Here is a 7,785-nt window from a genome sequence, read left to right on the forward strand (position 1 = left end):
GAGATTGATTTAAATTCTCTCTTCAGGGGCGCCTAGGAGGCTCAGTGGGTTAAAGCCTCTACCTTCGGCTCAGATCATGATCCCAGGGTCCTGGGATCGAGCCTCGCATTGGGCTGTCTGCTCAGGAGGGAGCCTGCTTCCTCTTCTCTCTCTGCCTGCCTCTCTGCCTACTTATGATCGCTGTCTGTCAAATGAATAAATAAAATCTTTTAAAAAATTTGTTTAAATTCTCTCTTCAGGGATGAAGGAAGGCACTGAGCTAGGGGCCAAGCCTGCCCTCAAGGCGCCCACCATCTTTTGGCTGAGACAGTTATGGACAGGATCAGAATATCAGCAGCCTCTCTGGTTGGACTTTGAAGAAAAAAAAAAAAAAAGGAACAACAGAACTAACTCTTCACTGGAAGTAAGCGCTTTACAGTAGCAAAGTGACGGGATGACTCCCGGGGACTTTTCCCCACTCTGAGATTCTCGGTGCCTCCACAGACACGTCATGGCCCAGAGTAAACACTTCCAGGCTTGGTGTCCTTCACCTTCTCCACAGAGGCCCAACCAGGGTAGCGGCATTTATCTCCAAGGCAAACAGAGCTGCCTTCTTATCTGTCTGTGTTTACTCATGATGTCACATCCCTCCCAGCTTCCTGATCGATGTGACTCAAGGGTGAGTTGCTGGTCAAGGTGAGTCATGCCTTGACCCACCTTGTTCAGGCAAGGCTCTGGCTCCCAGGAGGGCCCCAGTCACTGGGGAACGAGGCTGGAGTGAGACCCTACAGGTGAGACACAGCATCTGACGTAGGGAGTGTCAATGAAGGGGGGGGTCTCAGCAGCCTACAGTGATCTCTGTCCCTGATAAGTATGTAGCACTCCCAGTCTCGTTCCCGCTTCTCAAATGGGGGGGCAAAGCCTCAGTGGGGTGACGTGTCTTGCCCCCAAAATACACAGCAAACAAGACACAGAAGGGTTTGCTTACTGTGTGACAGCCGAAGCAGCAAAGCCAGGCCTAGAGCAATGGCTTCAAAAGGCAGAGAGGGGGTGAGGGTCCGGCCACAGAAAGGTGGGCCAAACCAGGTTGGAGAGAACCAGGAAGCTGAGATCGGAGATTGGGGCGTGGGCCCAAATTCCAGCAGCCGATGTAGCTTCCTCCAAGGTGGTTTTCTGCAAAGAGTGGCTTGGGAGCCCCAGGGAATCCCAGCATAGTTTTAGCCTGGTCACCTGGCCCGTCTGTGGCTGGTCACCTTCTCTACCGTCACTGCTGCTAATAGTCAAAAAGTCAAACCAGGAAGGGTTCACCTTTCAAAAAGTAATAGTAATAATGGTAACAAAACTTAAATTCCTTGTGACTTTACAACCAGGCTCAGAGCCGGGGCTGGGGGAGAAAAGCAGGCCAGCTGATCTGAGGGTGAACTACAATCTGTTGACAGTGAAATGGAATGATCTGGAGATCAAAAGCAGCTGTGAAGGGGGGCGGGGTAGGCAGGCTGCTATCCCAGAATAGGGACCAGCGACCTTCCCTCAGCCTGCGGTAAGGCAGCTTCAGCCATCCCCGGCCTCCTCCTGGCCAGCGGCCCCAGAGCAGGGCAACTGCCTGACCTACGCTGCTGCTTTTCCCTCCTGTACATACGGATGGGGAGCCTGGTGGGTACCTACATCTCTGGAGAAGAGCCGCTGCGGAAAGCGTGGCCCTTTCTGGAATACTGTCTACCACCTGGAACACTGTCTACCCCCACTCCTATTGATTCGGACACACAGGGCCAGGGACACGGCGTGACTGGCTCCGAGTCACACAGGGCCCGTTATCACCAAGACTAGAAGCTAGCCTTCCCACCACGCCAGGCACACTGTTGTCACACCCTGTCCCATTCCAATGGCAGCAGGACACCTGAGTCAGCACATCGGACAGGTCCTAGGAGCCCAGGGCTACTCCAATGCCAAGGTCAGGCTTCCAATGGCCTGGGAATGCCACAAGGCACGAATGCGGCTCCTCTTTCCCACCAGCTGTTTCTACACAGAGGAAGAGGCATTGAGTCAGCCCTCCAGAGCCTACTCAAGAACCCAACGGCTGGCTTAATCAGAACGGGAGGAAATGCAGACACCCAGATATTCTGCCTGCTTAATAGCAAAGATTCAAATGTTTTACCCCCCAAGGAGCTTCGAATGACACTTTGTGCCAAAATCTCATCTCCTTTCATGTTTGGAAGAAAGCCACTGATACAGGGGAAATCTTCCAAGACTTATGAGCTCAATTATAGGCCGAGAGATGGATCATCTTTTTTTAGCTAATAATAATGCATGAATACTTTCATTTTCGTGTCCTCTGGGGATATTGTCATTGTTGTTGTTTTGTGGGAACAATGACTGACTCAAAAGCAAAGTGGATGATTTATCTCTACAAGGCTTTTATTTGCCAACTTTGAAAAATGATTCAGAAACATATTTCTTGGAAAGTGGGCGTAAAATTACATTCTCTGATTAAAGTAAAATAAAAGTGCTTTTAAAAAGTGGCGTAAGGATATAAACTCAACAGACAATTTTCTAGGCTTTTCCAGGAAAGTCCCAATTTTAATAACATTCCCCGCTCTGGTTCTCCATAATCATATTCTTCTGTGGCAGTCCATAGATCTTTTTGTTTTATCTGCAAAATATGGTTATCCCCAAAATGAAGACATTTAAATGTATTACAAGTTTCAAAAAGTGTTTTCTCACTTTTTGGATTTTTCATTTGAAGCTTCATTGTGTTTTGTATATGTTGACATCAACACAATCACAAATTTTCCCAGATTCTAATTACAATATATGTCACTTAAGAATGCTTTCTGCCACGGCACCCCACATGCTGTCAGGGTCCCATTCTCTCTCTCTCTTTCCATACACCTCTCAGTTCTTTGGTATCAGTCTTGTTGCTGTTAGGAGCTTGCAAGATGGCGGGCACTTCCTGCATGGACATGACCATCTGCTTTTTAGGAAGTTATGGGGGGGTTAAACAAAAAATTGCCTTAACCCTAACTACTTTGTTTTACCTTCTCAGCAGACCTTTGTTTATTTACTTTGTCTCTTTGGTGAGGATGGTGTCTATTTTGTTATTCCTAATTGCAAGGGGGACTAGAAATCCAAGTTTCTTGCCTCCAGACCCTGTAATAGAAAAGGGGCATTAAGTATCTGACATCATATGCCTGCTTGTTCCTTTACCAAGGCTATAGCCACTGCAGATCTCTAAAAACAACAAATAATGCATAGGGTATATGCTTTTAATTGGTGAGTGCATCCTTTGAGAGTATTAAAATGGTGAAGCTCTTTCCACCATGAATTTGTGACTCCTACTTCTGGGCCCAGAGTACTGCCTGACATCATAGCCAAACGCATCCTTAAAATTTTATAGCATTCGGATACTAATGGGACATTACAAACTGGCTTAAGTGGCGGAATCTGCCTTTTGGACTCAGCAGAGTTTCCATTGATTCTTCAGCCTTCTTTTGCTTCTTGGTCAATGTCAATGTGAGGGACATTTTTAAAGAAACACGTAAATTACTAGTCAAGGTTTTTGCTTAATTATTTATAATTGGACACATTTGCCTAATGGAAATTTTCGTTTTATGCTGAATTTCAAGATCCTCAGGGCTAATACTTCCCCTTTTAGTGAGACGGTTGCATTTCTCTCTTCGTTTATTGCTCTCATAGATCCATGAAAATTCAGTCAGAGTGGAGGGCCAATGATAGAGAGAAAGGTAACAGATGGTCTGAGCTGTTCTGGAAACAAATTCACTGGAAATGCCCAGGTCCAAGCTTGAAGGGGCCCATCTGGTGAGGTGGCACCTGGCAGGTCTGTGGACACAAAACGTGGGTGCGTAGTAAGGTGGAGGTGCGGACAAAAAAGTTCATCAGAGACAGGACTTTGCTCTCTCGGAAAGAGAATTCAAGTGTAGAAAGACCAGTTGTCCTAGTGGCAAAGAATATTCCATTACATTCCATACTCTCAGCCCCCGCTGCTGTTCACGTTGGGGAATTGCTTGACAGCCCAGTGTTCTGGCTTTGCTGCTGCGCCAGCAGAAACAGGGAAGGACATGAGAATGCTCTGCCTGGCTCCACAGATTTCTGTAAAAGCACTTCAGAGTGTCTTTCCCCAAGTCTGTCCTCCCGGGGAAAAAAAAAAACCCAACTCAAGGTGAAATTGTTCCAGAACTTACTGTGCTTATCTATCAAGATGAAATATTGGGCACATGGTGCGAGAATTTAAGTCTTACAAGGAGGAAATCTGCAGACGTGATCAATGTTCAGTATTCGTTAAATACAGAAAACAAAGCTGCTTAGGAGAAGGAAGTCTGGAATTTTCTCTGCTGCCGTTTTCCCATGGAAAAAATAAAAGGGCAAATGAAGGCAGGCCAGGCTTATCCACTCCCACAAATGCAGCCATTTCCCCCATGAGGTCCAATCACTGAGGGATTTTCAGGGCAACAGACAAGTGTCTCTCCCTTTCTGCCCTTGCAAAAGTAAAGAATGTTCAGGTTATCTTGGCCTCTGGCAAACAGCCTCTCCTCACAGAGGCCAATCTGCACCTAGAGAATAAGACTTCAGAATAAGTGCTGCTGACAGAAGTTTAAAAAAAAAAAATCAGACAATTTTAGAACTGAGAGTAACCTGAACCCCAACCACCCCATTTTGGAGGTGAACAGACTGAGACTAAGACGTGGAAAATGCTGTGTCTAGTTCTCCCTATCGATAGAGGCAAACTGGAATGCGATCCTCTCTGTCTCCTGGCCCTGTACTCATCACTCCATAAGCAGTTTCAGATGGAGGCTACAAAGTCCCTTTCACCCAGTTATAAATACTCAAAATTACATATAAAATGTAGCAAAAATATTTTAACACACAGCTGAGTTTCGGGGAAAGAAAAGGAAACACCAAATGCCAAGAACACAAAGGAAAGCAAAACAAGTCCCTGGGACAGATGATATGGCGGCCGTTGGGGGTGGGGTTGGGAGTGTTGGAGCTGGAGATGGGCCCAAATGGTCAGAGGTTTCCAGTGTTTTAGGTCCCACTTGTATAAGGACTCGTGACGTGTACAAGACAGAGAGTAGACACTAAGACCTATTCACACTGGTGGCACCCTAGGAAAATGCATGCCAGTAAGAGGGGCACTAGAAAGTACTTTTGGAGGGTTAAGCATCTGCCTTCCGCTCAGGTCATGATCTCAGGGTCCTGGGATCGAGCCCCGCATCGGGCTCCCTGCTCAGTGGGGAGCCTGCTTCCCCCTCTCTCTCTGCCTGCCTCCCTGCCTACTTGTGATCTCTGTCTGTCAAATAAATAAATAAAATCTTAAAAAAAATTAAAAAAAAAAAGAAGAAAGTACTTTTGGGTAGGAGGAGGACAGAGGAATTTGGCTTCATTGGGTGTTTAGTAGAAAAAAAAAATCATCCTAAGAGAAAATAACCCACCAAGCCTGTGACATGGGGCAGGAGCAAATTCTGAATTTTATATTCTTCCTTGGTAATCTTTTTTTTTTTTTCTTCCCTAAAGTAAGCTCTACACCTAGTGTGGAGCCCAGTGTGGGGCCTGAACTCAGGGACCTAAGATCAAGACCTGAGCTGAGATCAAGAGTCAGATGTTTAACTAACTGAGTCACCTAGGCGCCCCACCCTTGGTGATCTTTTTGGAGTGGCTGTCAGGAACAGATGCAAAGCTTGTCTGAAGGAACACTTCATAATCCAGGCCACAAGAGGTTTCTGTAGACAAAGTGGATCACCACTAAAGATGACCTCACAATAATTGCCAGAGCCACCAACATGGGTTGCATTCACATCAAAACCATGAAAAAGGCAGCCTGGGTCACCATTGAGAAGTATTATACGTGCCTAAACAATGACTCCCACACCAACAAGCATGTGTGCGAGATCACCGTTATTCCCAGCAAGGTTCTGAAGCAAGATCACAGGCTGTGTCACACATCTCATGAAGCAGATTGAGGGGGCCCCGTGAGTGGTATCTCCATCAATCTGCAGTAGGAGGAGAGAGAAAGGAGAGATGATAATGTTGCTGAGATGATAATGTCCTGGATCAGGAAATCTCTGAAGTCGATCCTGACACCAAGGAAACGTTGAAACTCTAGGGCTTTGGCAGTCTTCCAACCCGCAGGTCACGCAGCCTATAGTTGGGATGAATTCCAAAATGCCATGGGGAAGCACTTGAATCTTCCGGCTGTGCTGTGGTATCGTCAATAAACCTTAAACAACAACAATAACCAGAACAAATTCCCAGAACAGATAAGGAATTGTTGTGATTTACCATGATAGAAAATCAGCAAACACAATCGTGGCTAAATGAAATGATAAATAACCAAAACCAGACAAAATAGAACCAGTAGACAGAAACTACACAGAACTATCTGCGAGAGACTATAAAATAATGTAAATACAGAGATGAAGGAATAGAAACCATAAGGAAATAACATTCAAAAAAGAAACTGGAAGATCCTATTAAAGGAGATTAGATTCACAATTTTAAAACATCCCACAAAACAAAGTTCAGACCTAGTTGGCCTTCCTGGTGAATGCTACTAAACAGTCAAAGAAAAATAAATACCAATTCTTCGTGAGCTCTTCCAAAAACAGAAGATGAGTTCTTCCCAGTTCCTTCTATAGGGTCAGTTTTTGCCCAATTATCAAAACCAATCAAATATATCACAAGAAAACAACATATCAATATTCTTTATGATATAGATGTGACAGTCATCAAGAAAATACTAGCAAACCAAATCCACCAATAAAAAAAAGGCTTATACACCATGACTAAGTGGAATTTATCCCAGGTATGCAAGGCTGATTCAAAATACAGAAGTTCAATCATTGTAATACACCAGATCAACAGAACAAAGGACCAAAAAACCCATGATCATCTCAATAGACACAGAAAAGCCATTTGACAAAAGTCTAATATTTTCATGATGATGACACTTGACAAACTAGGAAGAGAAGGGAATTTCCTCAATCTGATAATAAGGTTACCAGATAAGTATACAAAAATCAATTATATTTCTGGATACTCTCAATGGACAATTGGAAAATGAAAACCAGAACAGAGTTCAATTTGTAAAAGCATCAAAAAATACTTAGGAATAAATTTAACAAAAGATGTGTAGGGGTGTCTGGTGGCTCAGTCGGTTAGGCATCTGGCTCTTCATTTCAGCTCAGGTCATGATCTCAGTGTCATGAGATGGAGCCCCACATTGGGCCTTATGCTAGGCATGGAGTCTGCTTGAGATTCTCTCCCTCTGCCTCTCCCCCTGCTCGAGCTCTCTCTCTCCCAGATAGATAGATAGATAGATAAATAAATAAATAAATAAATAAATAAATAAAATCTTTTTTAAAAGGAAGTGTAGGGGTGCCTAGGTGGCTCAGTGGGTTAAAACCTCTGCCTCCAGCTCAGGTCATGATCTCAGGGTCCTGGGATTGAGCCCTGCATCGGGCTCTCTGCTCAGTGGGGAGCCTGCTTCCCCCTCTCTCTCTCTGCCTACAGCTCTACTTGTGATCTCTCTCTCTGTCAAATAAATAAAATATTTTTTTAAAAAAAGGAAGGGTAAAATTTACACTTTGAAAACTATAAAACATTGCTTAAAGAAATGTAAGACCTACATAAATGGGAGGACATTCCATATTCAAGAGTCAGAAGAGCTAACATTGTTCAGACAGTAATACTTCCCAAATTGATCTACAGATTCAACAAAATCCTTATCAAAATCCCAGATGCTTTTCCTGCATAAATCAATAAGTGAATCCTAAAATTGATATGGAGATACAG

At 44.4% G+C, this 7,785-nt stretch overlaps 1 pseudogene; it reads left to right on the plus strand.

The window, feature by feature from the left end:
• Positions 1-5,774: 5,774 nt before the first annotated feature.
• LOC125090454 (40S ribosomal protein S17-like) lies at positions 5,775-6,177 on the plus strand (annotated as a pseudogene).
• Positions 6,178-7,785: the final 1,608 nt, after the last annotated feature.

This window comes from Lutra lutra, chromosome 18, assembly GCF_902655055.1.
Source record: "Lutra lutra chromosome 18, mLutLut1.2, whole genome shotgun sequence".
NCBI classification, from domain to species: domain Eukaryota; kingdom Metazoa; phylum Chordata; class Mammalia; order Carnivora; family Mustelidae; genus Lutra; species Lutra lutra.